The 20,367-nt window shown below is 52.0% G+C and overlaps 1 protein-coding gene across 16 annotated transcripts in view; it reads left to right on the top strand.

Moving 5' to 3' along the window:
• Positions 1 to 20,367, top strand: part of LOC116862732 (band 4.1-like protein 1) — a 119,298-nt gene that overhangs the window by 34,962 nt on the left and 63,969 nt on the right. Inside the window, exon 1 of one of the 16 annotated variants that reach the window (XM_032850123.1) lies at positions 16,090 to 16,336. The exons of the other annotated variants lie outside the window; for them this stretch is intronic. The gene's annotated coding sequence lies outside the window, so the exon portion shown is untranslated. Of the gene's footprint in view, positions 1 to 16,089; positions 16,337 to 20,367 lie in introns of those variants that run through there. 16 annotated transcript variants of the gene reach the window in all.

Raw genomic sequence — 20,367 nt, 5'->3', positions numbered from 1 at the left:
CTTTCTTTTTTTAACTAAATTTTTTTTTAACCATGATAAAATACACCTAACATAAATGTATCATCTCCAGCATTGTTAACTGCACAGTTCAGGCGCGTGGAATCCGTTCATGCTGTCATGCAACCACAAGCACGCTCATCTCCTGAACTTCTTTCCTGCAAAATCAAAACTCTATACCCGTTGAACAACAACTCTCCAGTCCTCTCTCTCCCCAGCCCCTGGTAACCAGCACTCCGCTTTCTGTCTCCATGAATCTGACTACTGTCCGCACCTCGTGTAAATGGCATCAAACAGTATGTGCCTCTTTGTGTCTGGCTTATGTCACTGAGCACAACGCCTGCAAGGTCCAGCCATGTTCCAGCATGTGTCAGGATCCCCTTCCTTTTTAAGACTGAATAATATTCCATCATATGTGTAGGACACATTTTGTTTATCCATTCATCTGTTGTTGGACTCTCGTGTTGCTTCTACTTCTTGGTGGTTGTGAATAACGCCGCTATGAACACAGATGTACAAATATCTCTTCAAGACCACGCTTTCAGAGCTTTTGGGTATATCCCAGAACTGCTAGATCATATGGTTAGCACTATTTTTTTTAAAGATTGATTTATTTATTTGTGAGAGAGAGAGAGAGCGCGCGTGGCGGCAGGTGGTGTGGGGGAAGAGAGGGAAAGAATCTTGGGAGAGAGGGGCAGGAGCAGAGGGAGAGAGAGATTCCCAAGCAAGTCCCATGCTCAGTGCAGAGCCCATTGAGGGGCTTGATCTCAAGACCACTGAGATTGTGACCTGAGCCGAAATCAAGAGTCAGGCACTTAACCGACTGAGCCCCCCAGGCACCCCAGTTAGCAGTTTTTTAAAGCCATTATTTGTAGTGTGCTGACACACTTGACCTGTATTGCCTCATTCAGTCCTTATATCTGTTGTGTATCGTAGGTGGAACTAGCCTTCATTTGCAGCTAAGGAATGAAGGCTCAGAGAGGTGAAGACATCCCCTTGAAGTCTCCCAGCTAGGAAACAGCGAGCCGGGGCTAGGAGCTGACCAGCTGCTGGAGTCCTTGCCTGTTGCGCTCTGCTGCCTCCCAGTGGCCTCCCTTTCCCCACTAGTCACATTTTCTGCCTCTGTTGGGTAGTTTCTCTCACTCATACTCACACGGTCACTCCCTCCTGTCTCTCCTGACTCATGTGCTCGCTCTCTGGAGACTTGGAGCCACCTGAGTAAAGGCCATCTGACGGCTAGGAGGTTTTTGTGAGCTGGGGACCTGCAGAGAGAGGCCTGTAATTTGCTTTCTAATCATAGTTCTCTGGATTTCTACTCGCCTCTCTCCCAGCGGCGGACAGGATCTCAGGCTGTGTCATGTGGCCTGTGGACCCACAGAGAGATGCCCGCTAGGGTCAGCTCCAGGGGTAGGGGCACTGTACCCCCCCAAGAGGAACAGTGAGGGAGGGGAGAGGGCCCAACCAGCCAGTCTGGGATTCTCCTCTCCGGTTTCCTAGCAACAGCACAGAGGCCGGAAATTGTATAGAAAGATGAAGAGAGGTTTCTAAGTGGGTTCTAGTACGCCTGCCTTTTCCTGACCTTCAAAACTGTAAGAGCAAAATATTTCTAAGTTTGGGTGATTTTACTGGTTTTCTAAGTTCAAGCCAGACTTAGAATTTACATGCTCATCAGCCATCTTTCTGTTGTCCTTTTGTCTTTATTTTAACTTTTTTGTATTATGGACAATTGCAAACCTGCTAAAAAGTAGGGAGAATAGTGTAATAAACCTCCACGAACCCATTGCTCGGTTTTGACAGTCACCAACATGTCAGAGCCCAGCCATCAACGAACGCGGGAGTCAAAGCTTTTCTTCATTTGCAGCACTAACTGTGCGTGCCGTACATAGTAGCTGCTTAGGAAATAAGCAGATGCTGGCTGATGACAAATCCTTTTCCCTGTGTGGGTCTCGGTTTCCTCATCTCCTTGGGAAAGGGATAAGACCAGATGATTTATTTCTAAGAGATATGGTGATGGTGTGGGGCAGTGGGCAGAGCGTACACTGGTGTCAGATGTACTTGTTTAAATCCTTGTGCCGCCATTCCCTAGTTAAGCCAAGTTACATCTCAGTTTCCTCATCTTTAATTTGGGGCTACTGGGTCCTGCTTCTCCGGGGTGGTTTGAAGCACTGAATAAAGAGGAAGTCGCTGTTTTGTTGCTAGTACTTTTTTTTTAAAAAAAGATTTTATTTATTTATTTGACAGAGAGAGATCACAAGTAGGCAGAGAGGCAGGCGGAGAGAGAGGGGGAAGCAGGCTCCCTTCTGAGCAGAGAGCCCAATGAGAGGCTCAATCCCAGGACCCCGGGATCATGACCTGAGCCGAAGGCAGAGGCGTAACCCACTGAGCCACCCAAGCACCCCCTGTTGCTAGTACTTTTATTATTGCTTAAAAAAAAAAAGATTTTATTTATTTACTTATTTGAGAGAGAGAGGGTGAGAGAGAAGGTGCGTGTGGGGGAAGGGGCAGGCCCCGGGGAGGGAGAGGGACAAACAGACACTCCACTGAGTGTAGAGCCCGACTTAGGCCTCAATCCTACCATCCTGAGATCAAGACCTGAGCCAAGATCAAGAGTTGGACATTTAAGTGACTGAGACACCCAGACACCCCTATTATTGCTATTTTTAATAGTAATAGTCTGGTGGGAAGAGTCCATGTGCACACTTCAAAAATACAAAAGGAGATTGGAATTGATGAGAATGTGAGGCCTAGGATTCCACTTCTTCTTCTTTTTTTTTTTTTTGGCCCAGTAAGCAGAAAGTCAGAAGCTCAAGAAAAGGATGGTGCCGCCGAAGCCGGTGCCCCAGTTGTGGAGCTGGGAGCAGGCCTAGAGTGAGAGCTGTGCAGGCTAAGTCCATCTCCTCCCCTCCCACCCCTCCCTCCCCCCAGCCACCCAGGGGTGCCGTAACCCCTGTGAGAGGAGCCTGCCAACTGCTGCCTTCTCAGTGAGACAGGCCAGAGCAGGAGAGCCAGAGGTGGAGAGAGTGCAGGCCACGACAGGCTGGTTGCTAGGAGATCCGAGGAGGCAGCAAGGACCCGCTGGGAGGGAATGATGGCCTGGTATGGAGATGCAGGGCACGTGGCCCTAGATGGGCTTTTGTGGGGTTCTGGGCAGGGGAGAGTGGTGTAGTGACCATAAGCTCAGCTGGAAGGGAGGGCTCTGGAGAATATGTCTCCTTAGAATGTGGGCTCAGGATGTCCTATTCAGATCTTCTATTTAACTCCTTCTCTGTGCCAGTCAGACCTGCGTCTGAATCCTGACTTACGTGTGACCTTTGGCAAGTGTTGTGCTGCTACCCTTGTGGGGCCTCAGTGTCCTCCTCTGTGTAATGGGTACAATACACACTTTGAAAGCCATTGTGAGAGTTAAGTGATATGAGTATAATAAAATGCTCTAGAAAAAAGGAAAACAGAATATAATGAATGTTCACGACCACTTTTTAAGATTTTTTTTTAAATTAAAGTACAGTTGATATAGTTTCAGGTGTACACCACAGTGATTCAACTTCTCTATACTTTAAGCTGCGCTCTCCACAAGTGTAGCTGCCATCTGTCACCAGATGCTATTGCAGTGTCATCGACCATCTCCCCTACACTTGGCCTTTTATTCCTGTGCCTTCATTCATTCCGTAAGTGGAAGCCTTTATCTCCCACTTGCCTTCACCCATTTTGCCCATGCCTCTCCCCTCTGGCCACTATCAGTTTGCTCTCAGTATTTATAGGTCTGATTCTCCTTTTTGTTCATTTATTCATTTTTTTTTTTTTAGATTTCACATATGAGTGAAATCATTTGGTATTTTTCTTTCTACGTCTGACTTCTTTCATGTAGCATAATACCCTCTAGGTCCATCCATATTGTCACAAACAGCATGATCACCTCCTTTTTTATGGTCAAATAATATTCCATCATACATATATGCCACATCTTTTTTTTTTAAATTTTTTTTATTAACATATAATGTATTATTTGCCTCAGGGGTACAGGTCTGTGAATTGTCAGGGTTTACACACTTCACAGCACTCACCATAGCACATACCCTCCCAATGTCCATAACCCAACATGCCACATCTTCTTTATCCATTCATCGATGAATGGACGCTTGGGTTGCTTCCATATCTTGGCTTTTGTAAAAAATGCTGCAGTAAACACGGGGGTGCAAATATCTTTTTGAATTAGCGTTTTCATTTTCATTAGGTACATACCCAGTAGTGTGTTTACTGGATCATAGTGTTTAATTTTTAATTTTTCGAGGAACCTCCATACTGTTTTCCACAGTGGCTGTACCAAGTTACATTCCCACCAAAAGACTTATTACCACTTTTATCTTTATTATAATACTTATGTCCCTTATTGTAGAATGAGATGCATGCTGTCTGGATCGGACTCTGTGTGGATGAGATTCAGGGACGGGGGTTCCTGGAGGAGGGCACTTTCGCTGCAGAGGCCTGTGTCAGCGGACCGTGGGGGCTGGCTGGATGGGGCCTCCAATTAGTGAAATTCCAGGGAGTACCTGGGGAGGGCATGGAAGTTCAAAGCCAGAGGGACACTTGGTAATAGTGGAGGCTGAAGGGGTGGGACCTCTAATGAGAAACCAGGAAAGGCTTTGCATGGTTCAGACCATAGGCTGTGAGTCAGCTGAAGGTAATGGGCCATTCTTATGTAAATAATATATGTTCCACACATCCACACAGCAGAAAATCAGCAAGGAAGTAAAACAAAACCCAAGTAGGCACAAGAGAAATAATTCCACTGTCAAAAAACAACATCTGGGAACATAATTTTTTGTATCTTTCCTTCCAGTTTTCTTTTTTTTAAAGATTTTATTTGTTTATTTGAGAGAGAGAGAGAGAGCACAGGCAAGGGGGAGCAGCAGGCAGAGGGAGAGGGAGACACAGATGGGAGCCTGATGCGGGGCTGGATCCCAGGATCCTGAGATCATGACCCCAGCCGAAGGCAGATGCTTAACCCACTGAGCCACCAGGCTCTCCTCCAGTTTTTGTCATTTTCTGTGCATGCACACATACATTTTATAGCAATGGATCATATGTTATATACTGTTTTCTACCTGCTTTTTAAAATGTTGTATTGTGTTATGAATGTGATTACATACCATCGTAGAGATCCACAGCACTCTATTTTAACAACTGCATAATATTTCAGGATATTTATGTATCACTATTTGTATAACATAGCCGCTATTTTTAGACACTTCTATTAATTCTAATTCCCACTTTACTCTGATATACAAAACTCTTGTATACACAAAACAAATGTTCTTGTAGCTATATCATGGGGTCTGTGCATTGTAGAAGAATTTCTAGCTTAAAGTTATGTATACTTTTAAGGCTTAGAGTGCACTTTTCCAAAGTGCCCTCCAGGAAGATGAAACCAGCTGACCGTGGCGTTGACCCTGTCCAGGTCTGCCTGACTCACTAGGTGCTCATTGCCTTAATACCCAGATTCAGTGGGGTGGTATGGGGGGAGAGGCTTCTTCAAAAGGACTCTGGAGGAGGAGAGATATCAATCGCTACTCTGAGGGGACTCTTGCAGAAGGAGGGCCCCCTGCTTGGGCTGGTGGCCTGGTATGGGCTGTCGTGGTGAGGGCTATGCTGGTCATGGGAGGCTGGGTTGGGCTGAGCCACGGGTCTGGCTCCGCCGCCCTGGCTCGGGCTGGGCAGTCTTGGCCCTGGTGTGATCTTGGGCTCAGCCTGGTGTGATCAGCATGGTCACCAATCCAAGACATTCATTCTAGAAGCCGGCACAGCCTCTCTGGCCATGCCAACGGCCGTGTACATTCACGTAGCGCAGAGTGATTCATCAGAGCCAGCGGTAGCGGCTGTCGCTCTGACAGAGTGGAACTGCTCTCACCCATCCTGTCACTCGGCCTCTACAAGTACCTCTTGCCTGTTCTGAGTGACCGCACCACCAAGTCTCTAGAGGTGTAGTCTGTGGCTGTGGCTATGTGAGGGAGGGTATATGTGTGTGTGTGTCTCTCTCTGTGTTGGGGTGCGGGGTGGCATCTGGGACCCTCTTTGGTGGTTGGCATCTGAGCTGGGGATTTGGGGTGGGGGAACAAGAGGTGAGCAACTCCTCCTCTTCTACCTTCTCATGGCTGGGGACAATCTGTCCACTCTTGGGAAGTGACAGAAACAGCCTGTGGGGGCCAGGGTTGTCTTTCTGCTGCCTGGGGGGAGCAGAAGAGGGGGACAGCCTGCAGAGGCAATGTGACAAGGCAGGGGGCAGGCTCTGGGAGGGATGCAGAGCATTTAGCCCATCAGCGATCGAATCCTACGAAATTGCATTTCAGATTTCATCATTTTGGTGAAATTTTTCACGTAGAGTTCCTTTAAATTAGATACAAATACAGCTGATTTCTTGTCACGGATGATTAGAGATCATCTAGCCAAGGTTTCTTGACCAAGTTGATCACCCATGGGGTGATCGACACATGGGCTTCATGAGGTTACTTGATGCCTGAAATAACAAGAAGTGTGTGTGTGTGTGTGTGTGTGTGTGTGTGTCTGGAAGTGTGCCCATGTGCATTTTTCTGGGGGAGAAACTCTGCAGTTTTCATCTCATTTTCAGAGAAAACCATGACCCATAAAAGGTTAAGAACCACACTAGGCCAACCGCCTCCCATTAGAGATAAGGAAATTGAATCCAGAGAGGAGAATGACTGCCTGAGATCTCACTGCCAAGATCAGAGTCCAGGTTTGTCGATACCGTCTCCCTCTGGCTGGTTCGCTGAGTTAGGATCCAGCTCCCACAGTAGGTAGAACCCCAGGTACTGTTTCCCATACCCTTCTGTCTGGCATGGATCAACTGAACAGGCTTGACACTTTCGATGGCGGTGGGCATCTGGGCACTCATGTCCAGACAATCCTATTCCCAGGTGGTCTTGTAGGGAAAGACTCAAGGGCCGTCTTCTGACTTGATCTATGCCCTATAGGGCATCTTAGCTAAAGACATTAAATTCGCCTCTTGGATCTTGACACAAGATGTGCCCTTGCCTTCTGAGAGAGGACCTGACACCTTTGGCCTGGAGAGAAGTCACTGGTGCTGTGGGGGAATGGGCCTCGAAATACATGAGGGACAGGCAGGAGGCCGTAGCTCATGGCAGGAGACAGATGCCAGTCCATTGTATATGGGAGGTCTTTAACTTGGTGCCATGGGAGTTTAGATAAAGAGGCACAGGAGGACTAAAATTATAATTAACATTCACTAACCACTTACTATATGCCAGGCACTTTTCTTAGAAGAGTTAACTTAGAGTATTAACTTCTTTGATCTTTATAATAACTGATTAGCGTTATTATACGTAAACTGAGGCCGAAGAGATTAAGCACACTGGTTAATGTCTGAGACAGGCCATGGAGCCACGTCTTCTGACTCTGGAGTGTAGAGTTACTTTGGAACCAGCGTGGATGGCCCCTAGCCTCGGTGCTGGCAGATCTCACCCCCGAGTGTGCATCAGAACCGCGAGAGGGCTGACCAAAACACAAGTTACTTCTCCGAACCCCCAAGTTTCTGACTCTGCAGGTCTGGGGCAGGGCCTGAGGATTTGTACACTAAGGCATCCTCAGATGATACTGCTGTTCCGGGGAACATGCTTTGAGAAGCATTGTGCTCTGCATTCCTGCTTACTGATAGGAAGAGGTGAGCAGGGGGAAGGGAAGCGGTTGTCGATCTTGCCTGGATTATTGTAATGCTCTCTGGCCCACCACCGGGTCCAGGTTTCTCCTACCCTCCAGTCATTCACTCCTCTCTAAGGACAAATTTACCTTCCTGAAGCCCAGCTCTGATCACGTCACGCCTCCATGCAAAGTCTTCCGGATTCTCTGCCATGAGGACCAGCGCCATCCAGTAGAACCGTCTGGAAATGGTGCACATCTGCACTGTCCAGTATGGTAGCCACTAACCACAGGTGGCTATGAATTTTACATGTTTTCCCATCTTAATTCATTTAAATTTAAATAGTCACATGTGGCTAGTTGCTAGACAGTGCAGGAAATCACTTGGTATGCCATGCCAGGCCTTTTTTTTAATGCTGTCTCCTCTACCTAGACTGTCCTTCTGCCTTGTCTGTAATGTTCAGCCCAAATGCTCCCTCCGCCTTGAAACTTCTGACACTCTGACCTCCCCCAGTCTCTTTCTCCTCTGAACTCCAAAACACTTCGTCCTTTTCTTACAGCCTTTAGTACTTTTTGCCTTCTATTGCGTTTGGCTGGTGCTGGTGTTTTCTCTAAACTGGGAGCTTTCAGAGAGCATGACTGTTTGCTAGTGAGTTCTCGTTGCCTAGCTCAGGTCCCCCCAGGCATGCAGAGGAGCTCGCTAAATCCCACAAACCTTTGCCCTCGTGCACTGGGGAAATGGAGATGGATAACATGCCCTTCCTGTCCTCAAGCTGCTCACAGGCTCTCACGAGAATCTGATTCATGTCCAGAGAAGCAGTAAAGCCAATGGTTATTTTGGGCAGGAGGATAAAAGCCACAGAGGGCCAAGTTGGCGAGGGAGTCCGGCAGGAGCCACCTAAGCAGAAGGCTGTGTTTGTACACACAGAAGGCTTCTCTGCCCGGCCTGGCCTGGTACTAGGAGTGGGAACATCCAGACATCACTGCCTGGCCGCCTCCTGAAGCTGGGGATTAGCCAGTGGTATAGCGACTGGTCTCACCATCTGATCCCTGCATATGGGTGGATTGGGAGGAGGTTGCAAAGACTCCAGAGCTCTGCCAGCTTCTGGAAGGGGAGCATTGGCTGGGTGACACCTGGGCTGGGAACCTGAATATGAGAAAATGTCCATTGTGGTCTGAGCAATGGGCAGCGGGTGAAATTCTGCTTGACCTGGTGTGGGAATTTAGAGATCTTGGGAACAGTCCTGGTTGCAATAGAAAGATGGTCAGAAAGAAACAAAAAAAAAAAAGAGAGAGAGAGAGAGAGACAAACAGCATTCTAGCTTCAGAATCTAGTACTAAGAGGATTCCACATCCTGAAAATCTCTAGCAAATATTCATCTCTAGGACAAAAATCTTTTCTTTTTTTAATTTTTAAAAAGATTTTATTTATTTATTTGTCAGAGAGAGAGCGCACACAAGCAGGCAGAGCGGCAGGCAGAGGCAGAGAGAGGAGCAGGCTCCCTGATGAGTAAGGAGCCTGATGCGGGACTTGATCCCAGGACCCTGGGATCCTGACCTGAGCCAAAGGCAGCTGCTCAACCAACTGAGCCACCCATGCGTTCCCCAAAAATCTTTTTTAAAAAGAAAATTTTATTGAGGGTGCATGGGTGGCTTGGTTGGACGTCTGACTCTTGGTTTCTGCTCAGGTCGGGATCTTGGGGATGTGAGATCAAGCCCTGCATCAGAGGCTCTCCCTCTCCTTCTGCCCCATCCCCTTGCTCGCTCTTGCTCTCTCTAAAATAAATAAATCTTTAAAGAAAAACTTTATTGAAGTTGCAAATGCAGCAAAGTACACAGATTGTAAGTTTATGCACACTTGTGTAACTATAATCCAGACAACAACTAAAACACAGCCAGCATCTCCACAGTACATTTGTGACAAGCCAAATGTATGCAGGGTTAAGGATGGAAAAGCCACGGGCTCTGGAGTCAGGCGTGCCTGCAACTGAATGCTGCCCCTTCCCCACCCCCCACTAGCAGCGTGACCTTGGTATAGTGACTTCAGTGCTCTGAGCTTCAGTTTCCTCCCCCTGGAAAAGCAAGTGCATCTCTAACCTCTGCTTTACGGGGTGGTAGCAGATTAAAAACGGAAAATGTATCCAAATTGCTAGGCGCCGCGCCAGTACATAGTGGGGACTCAGCTGCTTTCCGCAACGATGATGTGGATTGATGGTGTCACTGCAGCATCTTCTGGCACACGGGACCGCAGACACGTTGCCACTCACTGCTTCCAGCCTCTGTATGACAGTCTCCAAGGTCTCTTCTGACTGCAAGGAGTCTGTGATGCTCCGGCGATGAGCAGACCTCAGAGGCCACCGCAGGCACCTGATGGGAGGCTGGGTGGCCGGGTATCCTTAGCGAGTGGGACGGTGGCCAGACCTTTCACGTTCAGGCCCCGGAAGTGTGGCTCTCAGACTCCCTGGTGAGGGCTGATTTCCCAGGGGCAGTTGGAGTATGGGGCTCCATTAAGAAATGTAGCCAAGGTGATGTTGGGGTCAGAAGAACACAGCCCCAAGAGTGTCCTGGTTTCCTGGTGAATTCTTACTCCCGGCCCCTGACTCTGGGAGTGAGGGTGGCTCAAGGGACACACAGCACATACACACATGTGTTCTGAGCTGGGCCCCCATGGGGAGAAGGATGAAAGTGAGCCCTGCCATCAGGCTGACAGCCGGCAGGACTTCAGGCCTTGCAGCTGGAGGGCAGAGTGCGGGAGGGAGAGGCCCTGAGTTTCCTTCTCTCTGGGAGGGGTTGTTGCCAAGAGGAGGAGACCAGGAAGGACTTCCTGGAGGATGCCTGGATGAATGACCATGGGAAAAGGAGGAGGGGTCTCCCAGGCAGAGGAAAGAACAGGGGCAGAAGCAGAGAGGCAGGGCTGGGCCGCCATCCTGGGAGCCTGGAAGCATTCATACTGACAGAGCTCCCCACCCGGAACCTGAGGATAAGACTGAGGAACCAGGTGAGATCAGCCTGTGAATGGTCTGGGGAGTCAGGCTGAGGAGTTTGGCTTGCTTTATCAGAGAACAGGGGACCCCTGAAGGCTCCTCCGTGGAAGAAGCAGAGCAGGACCAGCTCCTGGAGATTTGCTCAGTGCAGACCAACAGGTACACATTCTTCCAGAGCTGCATTATTTTTTGGCCAAAGATGGCGGCCAAACGTCCAAGCTACTGGAGTGGGCCTTGAGAGCCCTTGGGATGCGCGGACCTGTGCAGAGGCCTGGCTGTGGGTACGGAAAGAAGAAGGAGGGGGGAGGGAGAAGGTAAGGCTCTCCCCTTTGCCAGACTGCATTCTTGTTGGAGAAGCCAGAGAGCCTCATGACAGCTGGACTCCAAATTCAGAGGTGGAGACAAGAGATGTGTGGTCTAGTAGGCCAGAGGAGGGACAGGCTGGGTAGAACACGGGTGGAAGAGGCAGAAGGGGTAAACTTCCTGGGGGGAGGCAACTTTGAAAGCTTTGGAGAGACTCAGGGTACTGCAGGACATGCTCAGCCCTTTGTGGGTTTTCTCTCATGTCCTCTTCCTAGGCTCTAGGAGGTGGTGCCAATATCATCCCCATTCTACAGAGGTGAGAACTGAGGCTCAGAGAGGCCCTGCCCAAGGTCACACAGCTCCTGTACAAATTCATGAGCATCCCCCATCCCTGCCTCTGGCCCCCTCCACAGAGGTAAATGTTGCCCTCATGCTCTTCAGCAACACCACAATAGGTCTAGAAAAGTACTTTGTACTATGTGACCCGTCGTGCAGCTCTGTCATCATTCTACACCAGAGTATGACCTAATGCGGGAGAGGGCGGCTCCCACGGTCTGGCCTGGAAGGTTCGAGGGAAGGGTGGTCCCTGGGGACTGCAGCGCTTTGGGAGCCTTCCTGGAGGAATCTGAAGGCGAGGAGATGGGGGGCAGTGGGAAGGGGGAGGTCCCTGCCAGGTGAGTGCTGCTGCCTGTCCGCCCTGCCTGCTCTCTACACGCAGGCAGATGCAGCCACCCTGCAGTGCCTTCCAGAGAGTGCCAAAGACCAGTGAGAACAGCCTTGTCAGGCAGACTGTCCCAGACCTGCTGGTGGTGCTGCTCTGGAAAGTTTGGCTCTGGTAGCTTCCCCCAGAGACTGGCCCAGCTCTCAGCTGCCTGGGGCTGCAGCTCAGCCCACCCAGGCCTTGCAGCCCTCTGGGGCCAAAACCAGATGCCCTGCAGCTTTCTTGCCCTGGAATACCCTCCTCTCCATGACCTTGCCTTTAACCAAGCTCAGTTTGGGCATCCCCTCCTCCAGGAAGCCTTCTCTGAGCCCCAGGGGCTGGGTTAGGACTTCAGACTATCTAAATCCATGCAGATTAAAGGAAATGTCATGTGAGCCACATTTGTAATTTAGAATTTTCTAGCGGCCACGTGAAAAAAGAAAAGCAAAAAGAAACCAATGACATAGTCTAATGATATATTTTATTAACTCAATATATCTAAGATACTTCAACACAAAAATTACTGAGCTCTATTACACTCTTTTTCAATTAAATCTTCAGTGTCCAGTGCCAACTTTAGCCTTACAATACACCTCAATTTGCATCTGTCTCGGTTCAAGGACTCAGTAGCCACATGCAGCTAGTGGCTACCGTAGTAGTGGGCACAGCTCTGGGGCAGGGAAGAGAGCATAAGGATTGACGCTTAGGGTTTGGCATCAGACAGACATGGCAGTCACATCCTGGTTCTGCTGTTTCTTCGCTGGGTGAACTTTGGGAAGTCATTAACCCCTTCGAGCATCACTTACTTTAGCTGCGAAAGGAGTGAATGATTTCGATGCTAGAGAATTATTGTGAGCATTCTACAAATGAATGTGTGTCTGGTGTCAGGTACAAAGTAAGTCCTCAGAAAATGGTGGTATTCATCTTACAGTGTGCCCTCTGATGGGCTGGCTTATGTGCCGTTCTACCCCACTGGTCTGACACTGAGTCCAAAGATGGAGGCTACCCAATTCCTCTTGCCTCCCCTGAGTCTAGGGCCCAGCTCAGTGTGAACATTACTGTTTGCTGAATGAAAGATTAAGACCTTGGGCCAGGAGTACTAACCACCCATCCTGCTCTCCGGGGAACCAAGGGGCCCCTGCTGGCGGGGAGTCATGAGACCACTGACTACTTGGGGTGACCTTGACAGAGGCCACTGAAGATAAAAAAAAAGAGGGTAGGAGGGGCCCTGCTTGAAGGGTTCAGTGTCATCTCTGCCCCAGCTTTGGGGCGGGGTGGGGGGTAGAGGCCATGGCTGACACTGTGTGCTTTGGCTTCCCAGCCAGTGGGGCAAATCATTTCCATCCTTCTGGCTTTCTGATATCCTGGCCCTTTTCCATCAAGCTCCTTGGAGTTAAAATTTAAGAGAAAATTATTTATCCCACCTCCTGGGCAAACCAGAGAAGGGAGGCAGGGTCCTGTCGCTTCTCTTCTGCCAGCATTTGCTGACCCCCCCATCACACCAACCCCGTAATGGCAGTAGGGCAGGAAGAATTTCTCCCATTTTATAGATGAGGAAACAGGCTCAGAGAGGTCAGTTCTGCCCAAGTAACACAGACAGTGGTAGAGCCAGGGCTGGAAGCAGAATTCAGGAAGAACCAAGGGAGCTGGAAAGACCTTCTTCCCTGGGTGGGCTCTTCTTCGTCCACCTGGGCCCCTAGCATTTCTCCATGGGGGTTTTCAGGAGAGGTGGTGCTGGGTTAGGTCTTGTTCCTGTGCCTCAGTTTCCCTGCCTGGGGAAGGAAGGCAGCAAAGGAACCGGAGTATTAACTTTAGCTGACGCCCATAAGGAGCCATGCGTTCGTCAGAGTACCCCCAGCCCACCCTCCACCAGATTTCTCTGCAAAAGGTTATTGCAGGGTCAAGGGGAACATGGTTCAGAGAGCTAGTGTGATGGAGCAGGTATAACCTTGCACAAGTCACTCACCACTCTGGGCCTCTGCCTGCCTGTTTATAAAATGGGGATGATATTATCTCACAAGATGTTGTGAAGATCACACACAAAAGTACTTTGCAAACTGGAACGTGCTAATAGAAATACTGGTCAATACTAATCATAGAAATAATGACCATAGTAGAAGAAGCCCACGTTTCTGTATGGTCCCACTGACCTGAAGGGAATTAATTGGGCCTTTTGAGTATAAATCCAGAATGATGTCTGGGAATATCCTGCCTTGGTCTTTGGAATGTAGCTCAGATTCTTCTGGGAAAGTGAGAGGCTCCGTCTAGCTGAGGAGGGTGGGAAAATGGCCCTGACCCAGGAGAGGAGGGAGAAGGAAGGAAGGGGAGGAGGATCCAGAGAAGGAGACTGAACTAGGAGGAACATGGGCTTTGGCCACATGTCTGTCCTGCCTATAGGAGCCCAGGGTTGGGAAGGTCAGTGAACAGAAGAGGCTTGGAGTCAATCTGGAATAAAAATAGTGGCCAGCAGAGAGTCAAGGATTTCTTACCAGATGTGTAAAAGAAACAGCAAGTTCATCTGACGTGACTCTGGAGTTTTACTGATCCTTTCCCTCATTCATTTGAGCGAATGTGCAGTAACTGAACTCAAACAAACATCCCCAGTGGCAAAGTGACTTGCCCAAGGCCATACCCTAGAGGGCCTGGTGAGTTCCTGACAGGAATTTGGGAAGCTGGAGAGTGAAAAGTCCAGAGGTGAAGGAGGACATCTGTTAAGGAAGTCTGCCCAGCGGGATTCTGGTCGTTCTGTGAATTGGCTCTGGGCTGCTTTGTCCGTCTTCCTGGCTCCTGTCTGGAGCAAGGGCATGTTCTCTAGGGCTGGGAGGAGCTGGCTTTCTTCTGGTGTCTGCCCACTCCTGAGCCTAGTGGACAGCACGGAGAGTGAAGGGACTGGAAGCTACGTCTTGGGAACATCTGGTGGCGTTTGTCGTGTTTAAGTTGGAGAAGTTAAGGCTTGGTGTGGGGGTGTTCTCTGAAGGGTGCTGGGGAGAAGGCATAGCCTCATTATCTGGAGGCCCTATTGTGGTATTAGGACCTAGGTTGTAAGGTCACCAGGAGGGAGCAGCCACACAAACACTCAGAGACAGGGAGTAGAGTTGGACAGTGGTGAGTCAACACTGAGGGACACAGCCCACTGGTGAGGCTGACACTGAGGGACCTACAGCTTGCGGGAGCGGGGAGGGGGGAGGGCAGATGGCTTGGCTCATGTCTGGGCTGCCTCCCAGCTTTGGGCTTCTGTGGTTTTCACTGCAGTGGGGTCTGGGAGGCCTAGAACAGTGGCTGGTATGTAGTAGGTACTAGGGTATTATTTGAAGAGTGGAAAAATCTGTATGTCAGGGGGGAAGAGGCTGGGGAGTAGGGGTCATGTGGGCTACAGATGATACCATGGGCAGAAGTCTTTGGAGATTATGTTGGGAGTTACCCACTGTCTTCCCTGGGGCTTCCACCATGAAATGGGATCCTAGAGGTGAGTCTGTCCAACCCTTTCTTTGATTGTTTGCAAACTGAGGCCCAAAGCAGGAGAACAACTTGCCCCAGACTATTGGCCAAGACAGTGGCAGAACTGGACCAGACCCCAGGCCCTCTGCCTCCCACAGTCCTCTGCCATTTGAGGTCCGAGCCTGTGGATAGAGGGAGCTGGAGGTGTCGTGGTTGGGACCAGCTTTTTGAGTTAGTTCCGCTGAAGGGCTGTCATGTGGTTTTTGAGTCCTATCCTCAGTGCCATAGACCCCTTGGCTACCCCGCCCCCTACCTTCCAGGAGCCTAGGTGCACACCCTGTGTGTGCTCACGAACATCCAGAAAAAAACCATGTGTACCAGTTATAAAAAAAACAGTCCCCAGTTATACTTAGGGTCACTGCCACCAAGGCACATATGGGCAAATGCACACATACGCTCAGAGACCCACAGGATCCTAGGAGACCTTTGCACATACCTCCTCCCTGGTGGGGGAGGAGCCCTGAGTCCCTGGGAGATCGTGCCCTTCTTTGCTGCTGGGGAGGTGAGGGTATCCGGCTCTGCTCGGTGGGCTGGGAGGCCCACTGAGTCTGAGTCACCCCTTCTGAGTCAGGGATCCTTCCCCTTCTTCTCCCCTCCCCCTCCCTCTGTCCCTGCCGAGCTCCCAAGAGGGGTCGTCCCTGCGCGGGGGGGCCGCGGGTGGCGGGGTTGGGGGCGCGGGATGGGGGGGCCACGAGGGCGCAGGAGTTGGCTCCGTGGCTCCATCGCGGTCCCGCAGGGGTCGGGGAACGGCCGGTGACAGCGCCGGGGAGGAAGTGGCCTGGGAGACTGAGAGAAAGAGAGAGAAGCAGGAGGAGGAGGAGAGGGAGGCTGGCCGAGAGGAGGCGGAGGCAGGGGCAGGGCCGCCGCAGGGAGCAGGCAGGCAGGCGCGCGGCGGCCGCCCCTGGGCTGGGCGCGGAGGCCGGGCGGGGGCGGGGGCTGGCCGCGCGTCGGGCGCCAGGCCCGGGGCTGTGGGCACGGTGCCCAGCCCCCGGCGCACGCCGAGCCGCCGCCGCCGCCGCTGCTGCAGTCGGCATCCATCAGCGGGCGGGGGTGTCGCGGAACAGGCTGCTCCGCAGAGCCCGCCGCGGCCCCGTGCGCCCGCCCCGCCCCGCGGCCTCCCGGCCCCTCAGGAGCCGACGGGACGCCCCCCGCCCAGCCTGCCCAAGATGGGGCACCCCGGGCTCAGGTAGGCATGTGGAGGGGGGCGTCAGGTGGCATGGGGGGCTGGGGACTTAGTACATGTAGGCCAGGCCTGCGACCCTGGGGAGGACCAGGGACAAGACCGGGAGGAACTGAGTTTGCAGGCTGTTGACTCCCTGGCCTGTGTGTGTTGGTGGTGGTGGTGGTGGTGGTGGTGGTGGTGGTGAGATCTGTGCTGTTCTTCCCTGCCTCCCAGGTCTGCAGCCTCTCCGAGGCCTGGAGAGAGAGGTGGGCAGGCTGTGGGCTGGTGGTTACTGTTGGGATGAACGGTTGCTGGGCACTGGGCTCCCTGGCTGGGCCACTCTGTTCTTTGAGATCGTTCCTGCTGCCTCCATGGAGGCCAGGGGTTCCCTGGATCTTCTTGTCTAAGCCTCAGATGTCGCAGGCCAGTCTCTTGGTTAGAGACTGGGGTGCTGGGCAGCTCCTATCCTCTCCCTCACCCTCTGGTTATAGACCTTTTTCCACCCTGGCCTCACTTCCCACTGCATCTCCTCTCCAAGTCACCCAAAGCTGGGTGGATGGGTGGAGGTCCAGGCGCCCCTGGGGTTCTGGTTTCCTATTGTTCTGGCCCAAGGCTGCTCCCCTGATTAGAGGGAGAGGACTTGTGGGTTCTAGTTGTGTCTGGCACCTTCACACTTAGGAATGTCTGAGGGCCTGAGAAGCTGGGGTCTTGGGGACAGGCATGGGGGGGCGGGCAAGGGACTGTAGCCACTAGGGTAACTTACCAGGTGCTGAGGCCACTGCCTGGCAGACTTACTGCTCCAGGATGGTCCATGGGGACCTTGAGGCACTGGACAAGGACTAGGAAGGAGTTCTGAAGATACTGGTCTCCTTGTTGGCTGCCGGCTAGGACCCTTGCTACCCCCCCCCCCCACAAACTCTGAGAATGCGTTGGTGGGGGAAAGGCACTACCACGTGTTCCTGCCTTCACTTCTGGATCTGCATATCACCTCCTCTGCAAAGGTGGGAGTGTAAGAGGGCTGGATTTAGGACCTCTCGGGCTGTGTGGGGTCTGGCTGCTCCATCTCTCCCCCATCTCCCAGCGTTAGGAGTCTTCCAGAATTAGCAGCAGCTGGGCCATGTTGAGAGCTGGGGATGGGAATGGAGTCCCCAGAAGCTCCTGGAAGACAGTGCTGCCTGACCTGGACAAGGATGTGGAGAATAGGGGCGGCTGTGTGCCCGCCTGCCCACCCATTCCTCCAGATGGAGCTTGCGGCAGAGGCAGCCTGTGCCAGCCTCCTCTCTGAGCTGCTGTGGCCCAGGGAGGCGCTGCCAGCTCTGTGCAGGGAGGAAGCTGGCTTCTCCTGGCTAGCCTGAGGTCGTGTCTGCCTGGCAACCCCACGCACAGTCTTTGTGGTGTGCAGAGCATGGTCCCTTGAAGGGTACTGCGAGGTAGTCCTAGAGATCAGTGCAGGGGGCATTGTTACTATGAACACCCTTCCTGGGCCATGTGGCATTTCCCTGGGCTCAGCTCTGTGAGCTTCATGGAGCTTTCATAGAACCTGCATGAGAATGATGCTTGGCACCGTCGGTAGTCCTCACTTAGTAAATGTTGAAAGCTTGAATGAGACCTGGAGAGGAAGAATGACTTGTCCAAGGTCACCTAGCAGCTGAGTGGGAGGGCCAGCACTGAGGCACCCAGGTCTTCTACCCTTGGTTTGAAGTTCCTGCAGCCTGGATACCTGCGTCCCCATCGCTGTGGCTGTTGCCTACACAGGTCTTCGACAGAGACTGAGCATTCTAGCCTGGAGCTTGAGGCCAACCTTTAGGAGGGGGTCTCACATTGGCCTCCCAGCCCATGACCCCGAAAGGTGAGGAGAAAAGGTCAGGCTGCCTCACAGATAGTGGGCCAGAGCTGAGGCAATGGGCAGCCAGCAGCCCTTGACCTTGGGAGTATATGGAGCCAAGAGGATGCTGGAGGCCCAGCAATATTCTGGGCCTGAGCCTGCAGAGAAAGTGGATAGGGTCTCTTGACTGGACTGCGCTGTGTTAGCTCCAACATGGACTTCTCTGTGAGCCTTTCTGGGCTTCTGTATCCCCATTTATTAAAAGGGGATGATAATCCCTACCTGGAGTAATATTAGTGATTACACAATCAGGATGATGGCATTTACTGAGCAGTTACCTTGGGCTAGTACTTTGCCTTATCTCACAGCAGCCCTGTCAGGTATTATCCACTCTGTACAAATGAGAAACTGCAGCTCAGAGAGGTTGTGTCACCTGCCTGAGGTTACACAGCTGGAAAGTGTGGGGCTGTCTGCCTCCGGAGCCCCTCTCTCCCCCATAGCGATATGTCTGGGGTGGTATCTGGGCGTGCCGGGTTGGTGTCCAGCAGAGTCACAGCTGGTCAGCCACAGCTGATGTGCTGGGGCTGGTCCAGCTAGAGTGCTCTGTGTTGGGTCTGGTGAGACAAAGGCAGTTCTGTGGCCCAAGTGCTTCTGATGTCCGGAGGGATGGGGCAGTGGGGTACTCGTGAGGAGCCCTGACAGAGTGGCTGCCTTGGCTTTCTGCTTCCTGGCCAGGGTTCCCTAGAAGTGGGCTGCTCTGGGCTCCCTGCCCCCATTGGCTCTCTGGGAAGACTGGTTGGCTTTCAGTCTAGTTAGCCCCCCTGTTCACCCAGCCCTACCCCTTCTGCATTGCTGGGACCCTAATAACCTGAAAACACAAGGGTGGGAATGCAGGGTACCAGGTGGGATGGGGACGAGGAGGCGCTGCTAGGGCAGGTGGCTTGGGGATGAGAATAGGAACAGCCAGCATTTACTGAGAACCTACGACATGCCAGCCCCTGTTGGAAAGGCTTACCCATACAACTCATACAATTTTCACAAGTGAGGTAGGAATGCTTCTTCCCATTTTACACATTGAGGGAACTGAGGCTTACAGGCAAGGGAAAGGCAGTTGCTCAGGGTCACATGGCTAAGTCATGGGGGAGCCCCAATTTCAATCCAGGCAGAGTAGACCAAAGCCATGTTCCCAGTGGCCATGCCAGCAGCCTGTAGTGTCTTCTCAGAGGCCCAGTTTTGTGCAATTGGAAAAATAATCTCTGGGTATACCTCCTGCAGGCCCCCTGTTGTGTCCGAGGAAACATCCTTCTTTTCAGGGGGCTCACAGTCTGGCTGGAGAACCGCAGACAGGACTTGGGGAGGTGAAGAGCCAGCTGTTCCATAGGCTAAGCATGGATTCCTGTTTTGGTGATCAGGGAAGGCTTCCTGGAGCCTGTGCCCTGGGCACCAAAGGCCAAGTGGAATTTCAGTGGCTGTGAGGAAGGGTCCCCACTCCCCAGGTCAGAGGGGAAGGAAGTAGAGTTGCCTCTGAAGAAGAGTGGGTGGTCTGGGACTCCTGGGGCAGGTAGGGCAGGAAGGCTGGGTGCACTGGGAGGTGACTCAGAAAGCCGGCTTGGGGCTGGGTCTTTGGCAAGGTTCTGGAATCCACCAGGCCTAAGCTCTTGTCACACAACTCCACGGTGTACTAGCCATGTGCCCTCGGGCCCATCACTTAGCTAGCCCTAGCCTCAGTTTGCTCATCTGTAAACCAGGGATAAACACACCTGTCTTCTTGAGGCCACTTGTGGTGGTGGTTATGTAAAGGGGCCTAGCGTGGTCCTGGCACATCCCAGGGACTCAGGAAACACGACTGCTCTCCCCCCTCAGTCTCTCTCAAATGCCAGGCTAAGATGTTTCCACTTGACAGGAGCCTGGAGGCTCCGGGAGCCTTGGTAGGTCTGCACGGGGCTTGCATGCACTGGGGCATGACAGAAGTGTTCTGGAAGGTCCCTTTGGCAACTGCGGGAACCACGAGGAAGGGCGGGACTGCAGCCTTGTGGGAGAAACGTCAGCCCCGTGGACTGGGAGGGCGGGTGAGGGAGGAAGGTTGACAGTGCACTGAGATGTCCTCTCTCCTGGGGGGCGGGGGGCTCAGCTGGTGGGCTGGGGCAGGCCGCAGGGGTTGTGAGTTGGGTTTGAGGCCTCACGGGCTGAAGATGAAGGACTGTGTCCCTTCAGTCATTCCAAAGGCTGC

Source organism: Lontra canadensis, unplaced genomic scaffold, assembly GCF_010015895.1.
Source record: "Lontra canadensis isolate GAN:19392208 unplaced genomic scaffold, GSC_riverotter_1.0 scaffold313, whole genome shotgun sequence".
Taxonomy (NCBI): Eukaryota; Metazoa; Chordata; class Mammalia; order Carnivora; family Mustelidae; genus Lontra; species Lontra canadensis.
This window is presented reverse-complemented; position numbering and strand designations above follow the sequence as displayed.